The sequence below is a fragment of the Fukomys damarensis genome, unplaced genomic scaffold (assembly GCF_012274545.1).
Source record: "Fukomys damarensis isolate Sample0158 unplaced genomic scaffold, DMR_v1.0_HiC HiC_scaffold_9, whole genome shotgun sequence".
NCBI classification, from domain to species: domain Eukaryota; kingdom Metazoa; phylum Chordata; class Mammalia; order Rodentia; family Bathyergidae; genus Fukomys; species Fukomys damarensis.
The window spans coordinates 41,282,667-41,306,287 of record NW_022900921.1 but is presented as its reverse complement, the minus strand read 5'-3'; positions in this window follow the sequence as shown (position 1 = coordinate 41,306,287).

Here is a 23,621-nt window from a genome sequence, read left to right as displayed (position 1 = left end):
CCGCCCATCCCGGTGATCCGGAGTGAGCCCGCGCTGAGTGGCCGGGATGGCGCGGCCGGCGGGGAGAATAGTCTGTTTGCAGTCTTACACTCGCCCTAATCTGTTTCCCTGAATGCTGTCGGTCTCATTCAGTTCAGCACGCGGAGAACCCGTACTCTCCATAAATTTAAGGGAAAGGATTATGGTGGCCAACTGAGGGGCGGACCCGGGAAATCCCGTCTCTCTGTGGGCTGGCTCTGAACAAAGCCGAGAGGGAGATATGATTCTATCGCCCAACATGTATGTGCCTGCTCCCAGCCCCACCTCCAGACCTAGGTTGTTCCACAAACCCTCTCACCATTAAAGTGACTTTTGTGGAAGAACAGTACCCCAAGACTAGGGACCTTGCTTGCCCTCACCAGCCACCTCGGACTAAGAATCGGAAACCCAACCCTGCGTGGTAATTCAGCTGCAGTTGTAATACCAGCTACTCCGGAGGAGGCTGAGGCTGGAGACCCTGACTCGAATTTATTTAGTGAAACCGTCGCAATAAAACAAATAACAAAAAAGGGCGGGGATGTAGTTTAGTGCTAGAGTGCTTTACCTAGACTGCAGCAGGAAGCCTAGGTTCAATCCCCCATGGCAGGGGGTGGAGTGGGGGGTGGTTGAAGAACTTTGATAACATATTAAGAGATACTATCAGAATGAGCCCTCAGTCTTTGTTGTGTATGTTGTTCAAGGAGCAAGGGAAGTATGACCACTTGATACTGTAAAACCTAAAGTCTCACTTCCACTCCACGGAGGGTGACAGCGGAAAGGCCTTCAAGATGCTGAGTCCTATAGTCCAACGATGGCTCGGGAAGCAAGACCCAGGGCCTCACTTCTGAAAGCCATGAACAGCCAAAAGGGCCTCCACGATGCTGGGACCTATAGCTCAGCGAGGCTCCAGGAGCTAGACAGAGGAACGAGAGTCACCCAGGAAGGAACGCACCAGGCTGGATGGTAAACAGACCTTCATTAGTCTGGCCAGACAGCACTCTGGAGCCAAGTAGCTCTGAGAGGCAACTGCTTAGGGGCTGAGGTACTTTTTATAGGGTTTTTCTAAACAAAAAGTCAGGGTATTCCTAGAACTACCAGAGGACAAGATTCCAAACACATTGCTTATCTTATGCAGGAAATGTTCTATGGTCACTTTTTGTCATATACCATTTGCCCCTGGGCAGGCTGTTAACCAAGTAAGCAATTAGCATATGAAGAAGCACAGTCTCTGGCTTATTAGCATGGAGTCACTTTAGGTCTTACAATACTGAAACACTACTGCTGACAGACACATCAAGTTCCAGGGCTGCTCATCCATAGGATGTAGAGGGAGCCCTTGAACAACTTGGACATTTCCTCCCAAAATATCAATTTATCTTTCCCCAAAGAATTAGAATTGTACCCAGGGCCTCCACCTTCAGTCCTTTTACTTACTTATTTTTTAGTTTTTACAAGATTTGCTAAGTGACTGTGTTGTTCAGGCTGGGCTCAAACTTGTAAACCTCTTGCCTTAACCTCCCAGAGTCCTCGGATTACAGGTATGCTCCACCACAACCAGCAAGCACTAACATATTTGATTATAAAGGAGGAAAGATTGATGGTTGAAGATGACTTGAAGTTCCCAAGTTAATGTTTTATAAATCTGAATGATGCATAGTAGACCACAAGTTATTGTGGAGTATTAATGAATTTGGGCAGTGAGAATTAAATTTTTTACCTTTTTCACTTATGATATGACTACATTAGGATTAAAAAAATGTACTTCACAGTGTGCAAAAAATCATGGTGTTTAAAACTACGTGTTAGCCGGATGTGGTGGTGCATGCCTGCATTCCCGGCTATTTAGGAGCCTGAGGAAGAAGGAACACAAGTTTGAGTCCAACTTGGAAAACTTAGCAAGAACTGCGCTCAAAATAAAAATTTTAAAAAGGGTAGGGGAGGCTAGGGATGTAGCTCAATGGTAGAGTATTTGCCTAGCTTGCCTAAGGGCTTGGGTTCAATCCTCAGTACCACACAAAAAAAAACTTTGGTTGATTGATTTTGGTGGTGGTATGTTTTTAACCCATGGCCTCATATATGCACTTTACCATTAAACTGCACTCCAAGTCCTGTTTTGTTTTGTTTTTGAATTCAGCATTGAGGTTAAGCATTTTCTACATGAGAAGAACTGCCCTCAACCACTATTACCAAATTGCTGGGAGGCTGAGGCAGGAGGATTACCATGAGTTTGAGGTCAGTTTGTGCTACACAGTAGGTTCAAGTCCAGCCTGAACTACACAGTAAGACTGCCTCAAATACAAACAAACAACAAACAAAAAATGACACACTAAATGGCTTTAGAAATTGGTTTTTGGGGCTGAGGATTTAGCTCAGTGATTCTGGCGCCTGCCTTGCAAGCACAAAGACCTGATTTCAATCCTGGTACCAAAAAAAAAAAAAAAAAAAAAAAAAAAAAAAATGGAAAAAAGAAGAAAGAAATTGGTTTTTGTTGCAGACTTGATACTGTTTTTTCAGCTTTTGGGGAGGGTACAGGGATTGAACTTGAGACCTTGCACTTATGAATTGATACTGTTTTTTAATGAATTCAACCTAAAGTTACAAGGCAAAATGGTGCTTACATGTGAAATTCATATTGTGCTGAAGTTATTACAATGACCATTTGACTCAGAGATAATATAAACTTCCATAATACACTTTTAGCCTGTCAAAAGGTAAAAGAAAACTCTATTGTCACATAATTTACAGCAGATGTATTTTCTGAGTTTAAACTACAATTCTAGACAAGTGTGGTGGCACACAACTATAGTCCCCCCACTTGGGAGGCTGAGGCAGGAGAATTACCTGGAGTTTAAGGTCAGCCTGGTCTCCACACTGCACACTGAGTTCCAGGCCAGCCTGAACTACACAAACCCTCTCTCAAATTATTCCCCTCAGAAGAAAAGAAGAGAAAGAAAAAGGCGCTCGAACTACAGTTTCAGCCAAGTTTGTCAGGTATTAGTGCAAATAGAAAGGATAGTCCCATATTTCAGAATTCATCTCACTTTGCAATTGAGAAGCTTCCACATAACTGTTGATTAGATCTGCAATGTTTAACCTGCAATGTAGTGATATACTAAAAGGCAACTATCAAGAGAAGAATCTAATTATATAAATCCTTTCCAAGCAATTAATATGCTCAATGTAAATCATGTGCCTGTGGGTTATTAGTATCTAGTTTCTATCAGTATGGAGACATTTTTAAAAGTATGTAAAATCTCATTATGAATCCACTTTGACAGATGAATATTTGCAATGAGTTTGGATGACAATGAAGTCCCAATATAATGACATATTATTTTTCTATTATTAATAGACCCATATAGAAATTGTACTCGCTGAATGTGGTGGTGCATACCTATAATTCCAGCTCTTGGGAGGCTGAGACAGGAGGATTGCTATGAATTTGAGGCCAGTGTGAATAGTGTGAATAGTGAATTCACGGCCAGCCTGAACTACGTAGTGAGATCCTGTCTCAAAAAAACAACAACAAAAAAAACATACTCGATTTATTATTATGTTTTGAATTATGTCAACAAAAATCTTGTGGAAATTTATCTCTCATGTTATCACCTTGCTTCTGCCCCTTTGCCTATATTGAGGCTCAGAAGGTAATACCCCAAAATATGGTGCTGGGACATACTGAGTACTTTGAGCTAAAGGATCCTGGAAGCCCCAGAAAGAGCCTCAAAACTTTGAACACCTCCACCTGCCTGTCTTTCAGCTCTCATTCTCCCACAAAGTCATAGGAAGTAGAATTCCTTTTCCTGGAGCTGGGTCATAGAAATTAGAGCCCCTTCAAGGCTGGTCATGTACTTGGCTCAGCACCAGACTGTTTGCCTAGCATGCACAAAGCCCTAAATTCCATCATTAGTACAAAATAGAAACAAAGAAACAAAGAAAGAAAGAAAGACAACAATAATCATGGCAAAAAATAAGAAATTAGAGCCCCTGTCCCCAAAACCAGCCATAAAACTAGAATTCTTACAGTAACCTTCCTGAATCTTTCATCTCAAACTAGCAATAAAGAAATTATCTGATCTACCTTTGTTCAAATAGTAGGTCATAAAACTCTCATTCCAGCAGGTCCTGCCCCATACCAGAGAGGAAGAAATGCTACAGGTGAAAGGCCAAGAAGAACTTGGAAAGAAGAAAGAGGAGGAGGAGGAGGAGGAGGAGGAGGAGGCGGAGGATCTGAACAGACAGGCTTTACTAGGTTTCCCTAACCCCTCACCCTGTTACTATTAGATTATACCCCTTGCGCCAGTCCGATTTCCATACATCTGTCCCTGCTTCATCAAAACCAGTAAAAAATAGTATTTTTTTAGGTCTGGAGATATAGCTCAGTAGTATAGCACAAGCATGCACAAGGACCTAGGTTTGCCCCCAGCACTATAAAAAAGAAAAAAAAGAAAGAAAGGAAGGAAGAGCTGGACATATTGAACATAGTGGTGCAGTTGAGAAGCTGAAGCAGGAGAATCATGAATTCAAGACCAGACTGGACTACACAGCAAAACCCTAAACATCAACAACAACAAAATCCTTGATCTAGTGGTACAGTTAGGATCCTTGCAGGATTTGATGGCATTTTCAAGCTGGGTAAACAGTAGAGTTTACTTAGCAACAAAAAGATGTACAAGGGATGGGTGAACAGTTTTCGAGGTGGTACAGTGGGGAGCTAACCTCTGCGTGAGTCTAAATCACAGGGAGTGGTTTCTTCCAAGATTTCATAAGAAGAGGTAGTCTTCAACTGAGAGATGCAGTCAACTATCTGGGACCCCACAGGAAATAGGTTCTCTCAAGCCTCCCTCCTTCCTCCAACTGATGCTTCCTCTCATCTGAAACCAGCAGGAAGCCGGGGGACCAGGGACACTCTTTTTGCACTTCATGAACTCTATATGCACTCAGGATTAGTACCCCAGGGCACAGAGCAGAAAGAAGAGGTAAAGATTTCTGAAGCAGGAAAAAGAGAAGGAACAGTGTGGTCACTGTTAAAGGTAGCCAAGCTTACTATATAAATAAATCTACACTTATCAACTTGGAAAACAACCCATGAACTAGCAAGTGAAACAAAAAGCAAGCAACAGGGAAAAATAGCAGAGTGGTAAACAATAACAACCCAGTCTCTCTGAGCTTGGAATCCAAACACTGGAAAATAACAGCTTAGGGAAGAAAAATAAGAGAGAATTAGATTCCCAGGAGCCAGGAAGGATTTGACAGAAAAATTAAAACCTACCCAGAAATTGAAGAGACAGAACACAATGCAGAGAGGGGAAGGGACAGCCTACACTTTCTCCTGGCTCCCAGTTTGTATCTTGGAAAGGGAGACTGAATCTCTAGAGACAAACTGAACGCTAAGAACTCCAGAGGGGTTCGGGGAGAAACATGGCTATGGAACAGTGGAACAGACCAGTGGGTTCTGTGAGCCGCAGAGAGAGCATGGGATTCAGCTCCTTCCTGAGTCCTTCAACAGGCAACAGCTATTGAATGATGCCAGTCCAGGTGCCTGTCATATTCCTGGAGAGAGGTTGGTCAGAAGCCATTCTGGGGAAGGGTTGACTGAACCCAGAACTAAAGAGTAACCACAGGGCAGCTTCACTTCAGGGATCCCAGTGTTATGTTCCCACAGTGACTGGTTGAGATACAGCCACAGGAGACAACCATGCTCAAGGAACTGGGCTGGAAAGAGACCTATGTTGATATCCAATATGTCTTGGATGATACAAGTATAGCTTGATATTACACAGTCACATAATGTCACCATTCCTCTGTAAACCGACACACAGATTATCTTTGTGATATTAACAATATTAGAGTTCATTCTCAGAGAACTTGGTGTTTGGCTAATTACACTGCATCTCCTCCTCACCTTAAATTAACCAAGGTGATCATAGCTTGGGGCTGGAACAAAGAACTATAGCCAACTGTGCCCAAAGAATATCTCTGAAAAGTGACTAAAGAAATCTCTATACTAGCAACAAAGTCTATACTATAAGCATCTACAAACTTTAGCACAAAACAAAACAAACAACTACAACAAAAAGAAACATAAGAAGATAAGATAACAAAATGCCTCCAAAAACTCCCAATTCCACTGCGAATCCAGGGAGCATTGAGAGGCAAACTAGCATAAGCTACCCATCTGAATTACTTAAAAGGATAACAGAGGAAGTTAGAAAACAGATCTAAAAAGTACTCGGGGGGGATCACAGAAGATATACCTAAACAGATAATGGAAGAAACAACCAAAATGATCCAAGAGCTTTCAAAGGACACTAATAAAAAGCTAGATGAGATAAACAAAATGATACAAAATACGAATGACTAGGTCAGCAAAGAATTAGACCATGGAAGGGTTCCAATCAGAAATCTAGTCAATTGAAAATGATATTGCAAGTATGGGCAGCATATATTGGGAGGCAACCAGCATGAAGACAGAGTTTCAGAATTAGAAGACAATGATGCATTCGGGCCAGGGATTTAGCTCAGTGGTACTACGCCTGTCTCACAAGCATAAGGTCCTGAGTTCAATCCCTGGTACAAAAAAAAAAAAAGAAAAACAAAAAACAACCATGCCTTCAAAGACCAACTACTCAAAGACTCCTTAAAAGCAACAAGAGAACATGAAAAATGGATCAAACAGCTGGTAAATGGTGCCAAAAAAAGACTAAGTTAAGATTAGAAAAAGTGAAAAAATCAGAAGATGACACGGATGGCATTTTTTGTTTTTGTTTTTGTTGTATTTTTGAGACAGGGTCTCACTATGTAGTTGAGACTGAACTAGAACTCACTATGTAGTCCAGGCTGGTCTTGAACTCACAGCAATCCTAATGCCTCAGGCTCCCAAATGCTGGGATTACAGACACGCATGCGCCACCATGCCTGGCAATTTTTTTTTTTTTTTTTTTGTGGTATTGGGGATCGAACTCAGGACTTTATGCTTGTGAGGCAGGCAGAGGAACCACTGAGCTAAATTCCCAGCCCACATGGCATTTTAAAAACCTGTTCACAGGACTGGAGATTTAGGTTAGTGGTGCCACACCTGCCTTGCAAGCACAAGATCCTGAGTTTAATCCCCAGTACCCCCCCAAAAAAGTGTATTAAAAACCTGTTCACAGAAACAATGGCAGAAAACTTCCCAAATATAAGGAAAGAAATAAATATACAAATTATTAAGGCATATGGAACCCCAAACAGCTACAACCAAAAGAGAACCTCTGCACCATGTCATACTCAAAGTCCTAAAAATCTATCACAGGGAAAAAATTATCAAAGCTGTTAGAAAAGGGTATGCAACACATATAAAGTTAACCCCATTAGAATTACCGCAGACTTTTCAACAAAAACCTTAAAGGCCAGGTAGGCTTGGAGTGAAGTGTTTCAAGCTCTAAAAGGTAAGAACTTCCAGTACTACTTAATGTATCCTGCAACACTTTCTTTCCAAATTGATGGAGAAATAAGGTATTTCCAGGGGAAGGTGCACCTCAAGAAATTGATGACCACCAAACCAGCATCACAAAAAATTCTCAAGGATATTCTAGAAAGAGACAATGAAGCCAACAATGTCATTATGTCAAAAAGTATTAATGCACTTTGAAGGATGAACAGCTAAGCAAAAGGGGGAAAAAATAAGGAAACCAACAACTGGAAAATAGTGCAATGACAAGAATAAGCCAGTACCTATCAGTAATAGCTCTCAATGTGAATGGTCTCAATTCCCCAGTCAAAAGACATAGATTGGCAAAACAGATAAAAAACAAAACCCAACAATATGCAGCATACAAGAAACATATTTAATTAAAAAATAAATTCATATATTAAAAATTGAAGGCTGGAAAACAATCTTTCATTCATCAGGAACCTGGAAAAAAGCAAGAACAGCTATCTTAATTTCAGACAAAGTGGATTTCAAGCCAAACCTGATCAGAAGAGACAAAGAAGGTCACTACATATGGGTGAAGGGAACAATTCAACAGGAAAAGATAATAATTATAAATACATATACACTAAATATGGGTGTCAACTTCATAAAACAAACACTAATAGGCGTGAAATCAAGTAAATACCAATGCAATTATACTAGGGAACCTCAATACCACACTGTCACAAATGCACAGATAAACTAGGCAAAAGAACAACAAAGAAATACCAGAGTTGAACCAAACTTTCAAAGAAATGAATTTAATAGATATCTATAGAATACCAGACATGGTAGCACATGCTTGTAATGCCAGCACTCAGGATGCTGAGGCAGGAGGACAGTCACCAGTTGGAGGCCAACCTGGGCTCCATAGTGAGTTCAAGGTCAGCCTGAACTATATAGTGAGATCATGTCTCAAAACAAACAAACAACAACAACAACAACAAAAATCTACAGCTCTTCCTCTCCTTCTCCTTCTTGCCTCCGTAGGTAGCCCAGGCTACCTCAAACTTGTAATCCTCCTGCCTGAACATACATTACTGTATTTGGTTCTTGCATTCAGGAGTTTGTGCAGTTAACAGTTTGTTACATGTTGTTGGAGCGGATGATGGTTCCTGTAACTGTATCAGTAGAGAATTATAACCCAACAAAAGATAAATGGATAGTTGTGTCATCTTATATGAGCACAGGAAGAAGTTATATAGGGGTCACAATTATTGCTAAGCCATTAGGAGCCCAAAGGACATTTTTAGCATATTTATATATGAGAAAAAGGCTTCAACAAATATTTCTGAAGTGACTGAGAATCTAGCACTTCTCCACTCACATCTGCACTTTAAGTCTCACAGAAGACAAGACCATGTGCCTTTCTAGGACTCAGATCCTAAAGATTACTTTTGATAGAAGCACTGCGTAGGCTTTTTCTGCAAGGAGCAGCAGCTGACTGAATTTTCATAAGAAACCTGGACTGCAGTACTTACTCTGTAGTCTGTAGCCAACAGTTGCTTTCCTAAAGACTAGTTCTTACCAACCTCAAATGACTGTAGATTATTGTGTGAAGAAGGGTAAAGTAATGGGTGTTCTTGTAAAATTAAACTTTATCTTTATTCCTTCTCTTAAAAATCTGTATTACTCAGGAACTGAAAATCTGGGAAAAGGTATTAAAAATCTACATAAGTATACAAAGTAGTTGAGGGATAAAACTATTTGCTTTTATAATTATCTTCGACTATATGAATATAATAAATTGTGTGCATATAAATCAGTATCTATATGCTTTCCTCTTTTGTTTTTTGTTTTGATTTTTTGAGACAGGGTCTCACTACGTAGTTAAGACTGACCTAGAACTCACTATGTAGCCCAGGCTGGTCTTGAACTCACAGTGATCCTCCTGCCTCAGGTTCCCGAATGCTGGGATTAAAGGTGTGCACCACCACACCTGGTTTATATGTGCTTTCCTTTGAATGTTTGAAAAGATGTTTGAAACTTGATTATTCTATTTATAATGGCCCAGTACTTTGAATTATGCCAGTACTACATTGTAAAACAGAGTTGTACTTTTAGATATTTAACAATGCTTAACACTTTAAAATGCCACTTCTACAGTCCAGGGATTTAGCATAGTGGTTCTGCCACCTGCCTTGCAAATGCAAGGTTCTGAGTTTGATTTCCCGGTACCAAAAATAAAAAGTAATAAATAAAATGCCACTTCTAAGGAATGAAAATGGTGTGACACACTTGAACATGTGTGATGCCTAACTTTTTAAAATAAAATATAAATTATGCTTATTTATTATTTTCTTTAATCTAAAAAAAGATATCTACAAAGTTTCACCTAACAACAGAATATACATTCTTCTCAGCAGCACATGGGACTTTCTCAAAAACAGACCACAGGCTAGCCCAGAAAGCATGCTTACGTAAATGCAAAAGAACTGAAATTATTCCATGCATATCACCACATCATAGTGCATTGAAACTGGAAATTAATGGCACAAGAAACCACAGAAACTATGCAAACACGTGGTAATTAAACAATATACTCTTGAATAATCAATGGGTCACAGATGAAATTAAGAAAGAAATCAGACTGCTACCTGCCTTGCAAGCACAAGGTTCTGAGTTCAATCCCCAGTACCAAAGAAAGAAAGAAAGAAATCAGACAGTTCCTACAATCAAATGATAATGGCAGTACAACATACTAGAAGTTTTGAAACACAATAAAAGCAGTCCTAAGAAGGATGTTTATAGCAGTGAATTCCCATACCAAAAAAACAGAATGAGTTCAAGTAAATAACCTAATGATACACTTTAATGTCCTTGAAAAACAAGAACAATCCAAAGCTAGTAGAAGGAACAAAATTATAAAGATGAGAGCAGAAATTAATGAATCAAGACTTTAAAAATACACAAAGAATCAATTAATCAAAAAGTTGGTTCTTTGAAAGAATAACCTAAGTAGACAAATCGTTAGCCAATCTACGGTGATAAAAATGCATGATATTGGGGGAAAAGGTGGGGGGGCTTGTAGATCAACAGAATAGAATAGAAGATGCAAAGACAACTCCATGCACACTCAGCTACCTTATCTTTGACAAATGGGTCAAAAAATTTTGCTGGAGGAAAGATAGGCTCTTTAACAAATGGTGCTATAAAACTGCCAATGATTGAATCCATCTCTCTCACCATGTACTAAACTAAAACCAAAATGGATCAGAGATCTAAATATTCAAACAGAAACACTTAATGTGCTGGAAGATAAAATAGTTAATACTCTTAGAGGACATAGGTGCAGGCAAAGAATTTATGAACAGAACCCCGGTTGCGCAAGAAATAATAACAAGAATAAAAAATGGGATCATATCAAATTAAAAATCTTCTGTACAGCAAAGGGAACTACTAAAAGAGCGAAGAGACAACCTACAGAATGGGAAAAAATTTTTAGACAGCTATTCCTCAGACAAAGGACTAATATCTAGAATATATAAAGAAAAAAAAACAGACCCTCCTCAAATTTAACGACCCAATCAAAAATGAGCATCTGAAATGAACAGACACTTCTCAGATGACATACAAATGGTCAATAAATAAATGCAAAATGTTCAACATCACTGGCCATTAGAGAAATGCAAATTAAAACAACATTGAGATTTCATCTTACCACACAAAGAATGGCCATCATCAAGAAATCAAATAATAACAAATGCTGGAGAGGCTGCAGAAGGAGAAAGGAGCCCTTCTTCATTGTTGGTGGGAGTATAAACTGATACACACTTAAAAATAGAAATTCTACTTGACCTACCTACTCCCCTTCTAGGTATCTTCTTAACAAGAGTTAAAAGACATCAGGGCTGGGGATATAGCTCATCGGCGCTGCACCTGCCTGGCAAGCACAAGGTCCTGAGTTCCATCCCCGGTACTGCAAAAAAAAAAAAAAAAAAAAAAAAAGAGAGAGAGAGACATCACATTACAGTGATCCATACATATCTATGTTTATAGGATCACAATTCATAATAGTTAAATCTTGGAAGCAGCCTATATGTCCATCAACAGAAGAATGGATAAAGAAAATGTGACATTTATACATAATGGAGACTACTCTGTAATAAAGAAGGATAAATGAGTTATTTGTAGAAAAATGGATGCACCTCAAGACCATAATGTTTTCATATGTGTGTATGTGTGTATACACACACACACACACACACACACACACACACACATATATAATCAGGAATCAAACTTAGGACCTTGTGCTTGCCAGGCAGGCATGGTGCCACTGAGCTAAATCTCTGGTAGCCATAATGTTAAGTAAAGCAAATTAGACACACAAGCCTAAATATTGCATGTTTTCTCTTATATGAGAAATCCAAAATATAAGGTGCAAAATAAAAAAATAGTGAGAAAAAGAGAAAGTTATTGTAAGCCAGCATAAACAATGTTTCTAAAAATGTTCCTTCATTTAATATAAATGTCTTACTTGTTTTATATATATATATTTTAGCCTGTTAGTCTGGCTCCTAATCTGTGTTTATGATAATTAACTTGATAAAGAGTTATAAGTGAATCCAAGGCTGATTAAAAAAATGAAGAAAAAATTATTTTAAAAAATGGGTGTGTTGGACTGGGGATTTAACTCAGCAGCACAGTGCCTGCCTGACAAGTGCAAGGTCCTGAGTTTGATCTCCAGTACAAAAAAAAAATGGGGGTGTAGGGGAAGGTGACAAAAAGTTGAGATGTGTTGTGTGCATGTACCAATTTCCACAACGCATAGAATCACTATGTACTGCAAACATGGACTCATAAAAAATTAAAAATGTGCCGGGCATGGTGGCACACGCCTATAATCCCAGCACTCGGGAGGTTGAGGCAGGAGGATTTCTGTGAGTTTGAGACCAGCCTGGGCTACATTGGGAGTTCCAGGTCAGTCTCAACTACATAGCAAGACCCTGTCCCCACAAAAAAATTTTAAATAAAACATAACAAGCAAAAAAAAAAAGAAAAGAGCAAGTTACAAAGGGTAATCTATAGCTTAATCTCATTTTGTGTGTGTGTGTGTGTGTGTGTGTGTATGTGTGTGTGTATATTGCATGGCTAGGAAAGGTTTCAGAGGTCCAATCTCAAAATTTTCACAGGAAGACAGAATGGAGGGATTGATTGCAGGTGTCTTTTTCAGAGGAAGGATAAGACAGGGTCTTACTTTGTAGCCCAGGCTGGCCTCGAACTCATGGAAATACTCTTGCCTCAGCCTCCAGAGAACTGGGATTACAGGTGTGCACCATCGGGTTCAGTTAAGTATTTGATTTTTTTAACTTTTAAATTATTTATTTAAATATTTTGTGTTTAACAATATGAAAACGTTGGATTCTTGTAGTCTGAGCTTCCCCTGCCTCTGCCCCCAGGGACTGAGGGTCTGCCATTTCAGGCTGCTCTGAGCTTGCTTGGGCTGCAGCCAGCACTGCTTCCTGCCACAGATCTGGGGAGGATGTGACTTGGGTTCCCAGAAGAGAAAAAGCCCTTCTCTGCAGTTACCCAACATGCTCAGCTTTTTCCTTAAAGTAGCTGGGCTTGGAGGCTCAAGAAATGAATCAGTTGTAGAGAGGGAGAAAGTCTCTCTGTCCCAGAATGCAAGGCTAGGCATTTACTTTTTTTTTTAGGAGTAGGAAATTTATTGAGAGATAGCTCCTGAGAGACAGGAGGGGACCAGAAAGTAATTGCCCTGTGCATTTACTTTTGCACATGCAAATGCTTTCTGCACATTCAGAGCTCTACACCCTCATGGCTGACATTTATCCTGGTTTTCTAGCCAGCTGACTCAGCGGCCACAATTCTGTTGCCTCTTGACTGTGGCTCAGGGCTTGCTGGCCCACTGTCATAACAGCATTAAATCCTTTCCAGCCAAACATCTGAGGTCTAGAATTTGACCCTGCTTACGAGCTCCTTACTGATATGTGGATGTCCACAGAAGACACAGGACTCCTGGGTCAGAGACAAAAGGCTTCATCACTCATGGCACAGCGAGCAGTGTGTGAATGCAGTGCATGTCAGTTCTCCATGCCTCACTGTGTTGGGGCAACCTGGAGGGTCAGAGGTGGATGCAGGACATCAAATGGTTTGCACTGCAGGCCAGGAGGTCAAATCCTGGTGAAACCACCTTGTTGTGACAGTTCTGTTCTTTGTCCTAATAGAAACTATTATCTTATCCCTCAAATTTGCTTGCTACATGTACAATTCTGAGAAAGGGCTTAGTAAAGAGTGGCCAGGACAGGCTGCCACGACACACCCTGTAATCCCAACACTCTGGGAAGCTGAGGCAGGAAGATCATAAATTCAATGCCAGCCCGGGCAGCTTAGCAAGACCCTGACTCAAAATAAAATAATAAAAAGACCTAAATGGCAGAGCATGAGGCCCTGGGTTTCATCCCCAGCACTGGGAAGGAAAAACAAGCGGTCAGGGACTTGCATCCTTGGCATCCCAAACTAAGAAGCTATAAGGATGCCCTGGCATGGCAGGCTGTGAAGGTAAAATGAAGTGAACACCTGGACATAATACTGTACATCCTGCAAATGCCAGGGGTTTTTTGTTTTGTTTTGTTGGTTTTTTTTTTTTTGAGACAAGGTCTCACTAAGTAGTTGAAACTGAACTATAACTCACTATGTAGCTCAGGTTGGTCTCAAACTCACAGTGATTCTCCTGTGATCCCAAGTAGTGCTGGGATTACAGGTATGCACCACCACGCCCAGCTTGCAAATGCCAATTATTGCACTAGAGTTTGTTGGTGAAATTAAGGCAGTTCTGAATATTGCACATTCCTGGATATGTGCAAAAGGTGAACGAATGTGTATTCATTGAATAGTAATTTTTTTTTTTTTGGTACTGGGATCAAACTCAGGACCTTGCACTTTCAAGGCAGACATGGTGTGCCACTAAGCTAAATCCCTGGCCCAATTGCATAGCAATTTAAATGCTATAAGAAGAAGAGATCAAAAAAAAAAAAAAAAGAAACCTATTTCCAGAGCCATAAAAAGGTATTGAACACCTGTCTCTTAGACATTTTCTTCAAAGACATTTTCAAGTCATTTGTCCATACTTTTATTTTTCAACTGAACATGTAATTTATTGGGTTAAGTCCCAATGAATTCCTAACTTGTTGTTGCAAAAGATATGACACTTTTTGTTTATTTTTTGAAACAGGGTTTTGCACATAATTCAACCTGGCCTTGAACTCATTATGTAGCTCAATTTGGCCTCAAACTCACAGCCATCTTCCTGCCTCAGTCTCCCAAGTGCTGGGATTACAGGAATGTACCACCATGTCCAGAAAGATTTGCCACTTTTGATTCACGAGTTAAATCCTAGCTGCAGTGTTATAAAGCCTTTGTTTTATATCACTAGTGTCTCCAATTTTCATTTTGAAACTTTCCACTCATTTTACTAATCAAGCTAAAATGCAACAGAAAATTACTCCACTACTGCAGCACTGGCTAAGGCAGCAGCAATGCCACGGACCACCATCCTGGCTTGTTTGTCACTTGTTATGGGGTGCAGAAGTCCATCAGGAGAGGCAGTTGTGGGGTTTTAGATAAAATGCATGAAAAAGAGGGTAACACAAGAAGCTCAACAATTATTCCTCTGAGTTGGACTCCAGCAGGAGCTCACCTGCAAGTGTTCACTGTCTGTCCACAGCAGCCATGTCTGCCACTAAGAAAAGCTTGCTTAGTGACTCTCCTTCCAAAAGACACAGCCATGAGGGCATAAAGGGCACTGTCATGCTTGTCAGCTTATTAAAAAGTTGTGGGCTGTGGATGTACGTAGCTCAAGTGGCAGAGGGCTCGCCTAGCATGTGAGCCTGTGTTCAGTCTCCTGTGCTGCCAACAAACAAAGTTGTTTTGTTGGCTACACAATTGGGGAGGTTATGATGCCCCAGGAAAAAATGATTAGGGACTGGAATTTGGATTTTATCCCAGTTCACAGTCTAAGGCTGAGAGAGATTAAGGGGCAGGGACTCAACTCTTTCAAGATGAAAAGGGAATAGTGATGTGTTGTATACATGATCACGTCCCCATCAGGCACGTGATCATTATGTACTACAGACATGTACAGAAGAAAAAATATAGAGAAAGGGTCCAAGAGATGGAGGGAGGGGGAGAAAGAGGGAAAGAGGAATAAAAAGAATTAAGCTGCGCCATGAACAGGTAGCACACCCCATGATGAATGTAATTATTGTGTACTACAAACAATGTACAATAAAAAATAAATGACTAGCACTTGTTAAGAAAAATCTACCAAGATAAAATAAAATTAGAGTCTAAAGAGGAAGGTGGACATAAAATACAATAATACCAGAAAATACAATAATGAAAACAAGTGCAGGCCTGGTCCAGCTGTTTTTAAAGGTTCCACCGTGCAAGATAAATCAGAGGAAATGGGGTGGGAGGAGGGGGAGGCTCACGGAGTTGCCTGGTACAACTCGGAGACTCAGCTTATTCCATCTGTGGCAGAAGGCAGGTCTTGAAACTCTGGAGACCACTTGCTACCTGGCAACAGTTGAATCCATCCTGGAACCAGTGTGACCCACACTGGACAAGTGACTGTCCTTATAAGGAATCTATATGTATTTTTAAATATGTGGTGACCTGCATACCAAAATGAGCTCTCAGTCTCTACAAACCAGTTACCTCCTGCAGTTGCGGCTCATAGCATTCCGAGAAGAGCCCCTTAGCCCACAGTCATGCTATTGCCTACAACTAGGGTGCTACTGGCTATGTCTGCTGCTATTACCTATACTGGTCCTGGCAACTATCTTATGGTGTCACTCTATTTTTGGAAACAGCCAACAACCATCCAGAACCAAGGTTTCTGGGGGTAGTGGGTGGGACATCAGACTGGGGCACACCATATGGAATAAGAGAGGATGGGTACAACAAAGAAGCGGTTTTCCTTTGTGATCCACAGACATAGAGCATGTTTCCTAGAACTTTTTTTTTTTTGAACTGGGGATCGAACTCAGGGCCTTGCACTTGCGAGGCAGGCAGCAGTACCACTGAGCTAAATCCCTGGCCCCCTAGATGCTTTTGAGCAATATAGCCCTGTTGGACAATACCTTATGCTTACTACTTCTGGTGTAGTTCTGGGGGCCAGGCAACTTAGAAAGCAAGTAGCACTCTCTGTTAGGCACAGAGGCTCTAAGAACTTAGCTGAGGTTACACAACTTGTAAGGGTTAAATCTAGGAGTCAGACGCAGGCAGTCTGGCACTAGAGTATGAGCTTTTTATCACTACATCAAACCACCTTTTGGCTGGAACAAGAGAATTGCCTTGTAAGGTAAAGACCTGGAAGGGAATGACTTATTTAGAAAGATGCACAATTAGATGAATTCATTAGAAAATCAATTTTGTCACAGTTAAATCTTACTTATATGAGTATATACTATAAGTCTTGTTACTAGGGAAGCCCCCAAGCTTACTACAGTGCCTGGCACATAGGAGGCACTCAACAAACTTGGCTAAATGAAACGAATGAATGAATGAAGTCATTCAAAAGTATGCCTTACTGAATGGACTGACGTCCTAGGCAAATAGAGAACTGCCACTTATTGAGCCCCTTGTCTACTGAGGACACCAAATTATGCTTGCTGGAATCCTTAGATTTAGCTTCAGCCTAACCCTCTAAGGCAGTGGTGATGAACTTACGGCACGTGTGCCGAAGCAGGCACACAGAGCTTTCTCAGTCAGCACAACGCCCCAGCCAAAGTTTGACAAATTATCAGTGTGCATATAATAACAAAGATCACATTAATTATGCAAAAGCCTGCCAAATGCAAACTTTCACCTTTCAATAAAAAGCTGTTTGTATCACTGAAAGATCTGTTATTGTGTTTTTCTCTTAAAACAAAGTTTGAATGCATGAGTTGTTTTTTCTAAAAACCTCAGTTTTCAGGTTTAATGCACTGTTGGCACTGTGATAAATAAGTGGGTTATGGGTTGCAGTTTGGGCACTTGGTCTCTAAAAGCTTTGCCATCCTGCTCTAAGGTATATATTCCAGCCTATGTCAGGAAGCATTTCACCACCCAATGCACAAGCAACAAGGTCATCCCAGATTTTTGGGTGACACTGCACTCTCCCCTTTCCAGCTCCAAGCATTCCGGTAACCTTAGGCCTTCCTGGACACCCAGAAACATCACCAGGGAGACTTGAATCTCATTTCTATTTCGAGCATTTGATAACCAGGCAGCCTCTGTTGGGCACACCTAACCTCTTGCTCCATCTGTAGTAGCTTCCTGTCCCTCATCTTCCTACTCTTCTATCACCTCTCTTATCTTGTACCATGACAGCCAGCTTTCTTTCTTTCTCTTCTTTTCTTTTTTTGGTACCAGGGACTTTGTACTTATGAGGCAGGCAGTGGAACCACTGAGCTAAATCCCGGCCCGCAGCCAGCTTTCTGAAGTGAGGAACCACCTGTACACAGGATCTGGAACAAGAAGGCCTGTATCTGAGGAGGATAAACCTAATCAGGTCACAAGCCCTGATGGGGCCTCAGTATCTTCACTGGTAAAATGGGAAGAAATATATTTCATAAGGTTTTATAGGGATCAAATGAAATTAGGTACTTTCAGACCTGTCACTTCATCTGGTCCCCTCTCAAATATTCATCTGTGCACTAAACCTCCTGAGTACTTTTTAGACTGAAGAAAACAAGACACATTTAGGACTCTTGAGAAGTTATAGTCTTGCAGAACAAGTAAACTGCAATTAATTGCAAATAACTGCAATTAAAAGGCAGGATGGGGAGGTGGGGATTTAGCTCAGTGGTTCTGCCTGCCTCAAAAGCACAAGGTCCTGAGTTCAATCCCCACTACCAAAAAAAAACCCAAAACAAAACAAAAACAAAAACAAAATAAAAAGCAGGATGTGATCAGTGCCACAGGCATAATATATGCTAATATGGGACTTTGCAAATGTTTATTATAGGAAAAATACTCTGGCTAGGCATGGTGGCACATGGTGCCTAGGAGGCTGAGGCAGAAGGATTTCCATGAGTTCAAGGCCAGTCTGTACTACATTGCAAGACCCTGTCTCAAAAAAAGAAAATAAAAGATTGTTTTTTGTTTTACACAAATGTTGGCCTTTCTAATCAATACCTGTTGTGAGACTGTAACTAAATTGCTCAAATCAGAAATTGGCTATGGCTACCTATTGCATCCTGAATAAAGTAAAAAGTCTTTATAATAGCATTCCTTACTAATTGATCAATTGATTGATTGATTGACTGAGGTGTTGGGGACTGAACTTAGAGTCTTCCATGTGAGCCACTGAGCTACACCCTCAGGACTTGGGTTTTTTGTTTTGTTTTGTTTTGGTTTTTTTGGTACTGGGGATCAAACTCAGGACCTTGCACTTGTGAGGCAGGTGGTAGAAACTGAGCTAAATACCCAGCCCAGGACTTGTTTGTTTGTTTTTTTTTAATTAAAAAAAAGTTTTTTGAGACAAGGTCTTGCTATATAGTTCAGGCTTATCTTGAATACCATGTAGAGTCTAGGCTCTGGCTTTGAACTCACAGTGATACTCCTGCTTCAGCCTCTTAAATGCTGGGATTACAGGCATACACCACCACACCTGGACTTTTATTTTTATTTTCAAACAGGTTCTGACCAAATTACTAAATTGTCCAGGCGGGGCTCGAACTTGCGATCCACCTGTGTCAGCCTCCCAGAGTGCTGGAATTATAGGCATGTGCAACCATGCCTGGTTTTGTTTCTTTCCTAATACTGTACATTACAAATTGTCATCATTTTGTTCCATTCCTTACATTTGCCCCTCAGCCAGGTGAACTGAGCTCTCTACAACACCCAAGAGGCACTGCTACCTTCCCACCTTCATGTTGTGGCTTTTTCGGTATCCCTTTGAAATTTCCCACCTGTGGCTGCTACTGAAATCTTAGCCCAGCTTTGTATCACAGCTCACAATTGCAAAGCCTCAATGGTCTCTTGAGGTAGAAGTGCTTTCTCTGATCTCCCCCTTGTGGTGCCAACTGAATCTGTCTTCTTTATTTTTCTTTCATTACTGGGATTAAAACCAGTGAGCGGCACCACTACCAGTGCAAACAGATATGAATGAACTAAAACTCTGCTCTGAGTCTACTTTGGGAACTAAATTATCTCCCAGGGCAATCCTCTGGTCACTCAGTGACCAGAGGATAATCCTCTTTTACAAACCCTTTACAAATAAATTTACTGAAAGCCAGGCGTGGTGGCACATGCCTGTAATCCCAGCACTCAGGAGGCTGAGGCAATAGGATTGCCTTGAGTTCAAGGCCGCCTGGGTTACATATATAGTGACTTTGAGGTCAGCCTGATCTACATAATGAGGCCCTGTGACCAAAAAAATAAATTTATTGAGATAGGAGTTACACACCATAACATTTTTTTTTATTTAAAATGTACAGTTCATTGGTTTTCACTTTCATTTAATTTTAGAACATTTTTATCATCCCAATAAAAGACTCCTCAGCTGGGTGCATGCTGTAATTCTGGTGCTCAGGAGGCTGAAGGAGAAGAATCATGAAATTGAGGCCAGCTTGGACTACATAGAGAAAACCTGTCTTAAAAACAAAAAAGAAGACTACAGAGCTGGTATGGTGGTGCATGCCTGTAATCTCAGCAGGAGAATGGCTGGGAGTTCAAGGATACCCTAGGCTATCCAGTGAGTTCAGGGCCAACCTGAACTACACAGACTGCCTCAAACTGAAACAAAAGAAGAAGAAGATCATGAAAGGAAAATCTAAGTCTTTGTAAATAGGGAGGAGAGGAGGGGTTGAAGGGAGAGCAGGGGAATGGAGAAAAAAATAAGAACCAAGATATATCAAATACCCAACAATGAATGTCATCATACCGTATACCTAAAATGAACTAATAAACTTAATAAACTTGCTGCCTCTCTCTCCTCCTGCCACCTAGATGCCACTAACCTACTTTCTTTCTTGCCTACTTTGGACATTTCATATACATGGATAGAATCATATACTGTGTGGTCTTTTGAGAGAGTCTTTCTTTCTTTCTTTCTTTTTTGGATTGAACCCATTACTTTTGCACTGGGCTACATTCCCAGCACTTTTTACTTTTATTTTTGAGACAAGGACTCCCTAAGTTACTATGTTGCCCAGGCTGAGCTCAAATTTATGATCCTCCTGCCTCAGCCTCCCAGAAGGGCTAGTGTTGACGGATCATGTGGTGTCCCATGATTACAGGCTTTTGTCCCATTCAAATAACTTGATAGAAGGGGCCAGGGATTTAGCTCAGTGGTTCTGCCATCTGCCTCACAAGCACAAGGTCCTAAGTTTGATCCCCAGTTCCCCCCCGCAAAAAAAAGAAAAAAGAAACTGGACAGAGACAACTTATAAACAGTTTTATGTCTATTGAAAGGAAATGAAGAAAAAGAAAACGAAAGATACAGGATAGGCCTTCACAAGAACAAGGGAGTAATGGCAATGAAGTAAAAGGCTGACCTCTTTTATGTCTTCTTTTGACATCAGATCTGGGAGGTCCCATGCAGGACTCTCAAGCTGCTCTGCGCATGCGTCTAGGTCATACTTTGTCATCTTTCCATGTTTGACAAGTCACTGGGATTGTAGGCATGTGCAACCATGCCCAACTTTGCTTAATGTTTTTGAAATTAGCCCACACTGTAGCATGCTTAGCACTTCATTGGTTTTTGTCCTGAATATTATTGCATGGTACGTGTATACCATGTTTTGTTTACCCATTTATCAGTTGATGAACATCTGAGTTCCATGCTTTGGCTACAGTAGAGAGTGCTATTATTGGTAGCCCTGTTTTAATACTCTCAGGTCATATGGTAACTGCATGTTTAACTTTTTGGAGAATTGCTAGCTGTTTTTCAAAGTGACTGTGCCATTTTATATTCCTACCAGCAGTATGTGTGTGTTTCAGTTTCTCCACAACCCTAACAGCTTTTGTTACTGTTCATCTTTTTCTGTTCTAGCCACCTAATGGGTGTGAAATCTGCTTCACAGATATGCCTACAGCCAAGCTTTGGCATAAATATGAGTGTGACTCCAACAGAGACAGAGTGGAATCCCTGAGATACCTTTCCCTTTGTGTCAGGTGGGACATAGAATATAGTTAGCCTTAAAGATTCAGATTTAAATATTTTCAGTGAGCCCCCACCTTAAGTCAGACACTTCACACAAGGTGCTTTCAAACACTCTACCTCAAGGCCCAAGATTTAGCTCAGTTTTGCCAGGCCTTCCTGGCAAGTGCAAGGTCCTGAGTTTGATCCCCAGTATTTTTTTTTTTTGGACACAGGATCTCACTATGTAGTTGAGACTGACCTAGAACTCACTATGTAGCCCAGGCTGGTCTCGAACTCACAGTGATCCTCCTGCCTCAGGATCCCGAATGCTGGGATTACAGGCGTGCACCACCACGCCCGTGAGAATTTTCTTTTTTCTTTTTGGTACCGGGATGGAACTGGGGCCCTTGTGCTTGCTAGGCAGACACCAGAACCACTGAGCTAAATCCCCTGCTCTGATCTCCAGTATTGACAAAAACAAAACAAAACAAAACAACAACAAAAAACACTCTACCTCATTTGATGACAACAGTCATATGAGAATGTTTTTCTGTTTTGTTTTTTGCAGTGCTGGGGATTAAACTCAGTACCTTGTGCATGCTATATAGGCGCTCTATCACTGAGCTACGCCTTCAGCTCCATGAGAAAGTTTTATTGGCTCAATTTTGAGGAAATGATGCTCACAGTGAACAGGTAGCTGTCTCATGTCATATAGCCACGGAGGAGCATAGCTACAAGACTTGACTGTCACTGGAAGGTTCAAATATTAAAAAAAAAAATATATATAGGGTTGTGGGGGCAGGTACACAGCTCAGCAGTGGAGCTTCTGCTTAGCACGTATGAGGCCGCTAGTTCAATCCTCAGAACCATCAAAAGAAACAGAACAATAACAAAAAACACAGGCCAGGGTGCCTAGAGGGACCAGGCTCCTAACACCAAGGGCTGGGCAGCCAGGTGTGAGAGGACAGAAGTGTTGGGAGGAGCATATGCATCCTCTAACCTGGCAGCTGTTAGCAGCATTGAGCAAACCCGCCACGTAGGAATGTGGATCTCACATGGCCAGTCTCTGATTTCTCAACTGACGGGGAGAATCCAGATTTTGTGTGAACCCCCTCCCCCTTGTACCAGGGATCGAACTCAGGATCTTGTGCTTACCAGGCAAGTGGCAGAACCACTGAGCCAAATCCCCGGTCCTACCCTAATTTTAAATCAGAAGCCAACGAGTCAAACAAAATACCACTGTGGATGAATCCCTTAGGCTTAACACTCAGCATTCTCTATTCATCTTCAAAAGCCAAAAATACTGAGAAAAATCATTCAGCTGTGAGAAATGGCTGATGGGTGGAGGGTGTAGTAGTTACGAAGGGGGTGTCTACCATCTTGTAGCAGAGGAAGACGTGAAGTCACTGTCCTGCAGGATTTGGCCCTACCAGGGCAGCCGTCTTCACCAAAATTACGGCGAGGAACCTGGCATGGGATATATCAGACAACTGGGAACAAATAGGGTGGCTCAACACACCCAAGCCGGCAGAGAATGACATGGTTTGGATGGGTAGGGCAGGACCGAGAGCTTTCTTCTCAATTGTTCAGTACAGAAGAGAAACCCAAAGGAAGAGTCCAGACGCAGAGGAGGGGGGAAGGGGAGCGGGAGAGACTGAGACAGAGACAGAACCCCGGGCGCGCGCGCGCGCGCACGCACACACGCGCGCACACACACACACAGAAGCTAAACTGCTCCTTCAGTTTCTGCCTTTAGAAATGGAGCTATTAGCCTTTCCTTTCCTGCCTACCACATAGGTCTGTGACCAGAGTCCGCGGAAAAGAGGTAGAAAAAGGTTTTTTCGTTATAATGTTAAAATCTCCACTCCTACGTCTGAAGTATACCAGCAAGGGACCGGAACCTGAGGGCAGGGAGCGTGTGTCACCCTGTGCGCAGTACACCTAACCCCCGCCCCTTCAACCCTAAGGCCACAGAAGAGTGGCGCGCGTTCACCGGAAACCCGCCTTTTCTATCTCGACCCGGAAGCGGAAGCGTCGTTCTTTTTTTTTTTTTTT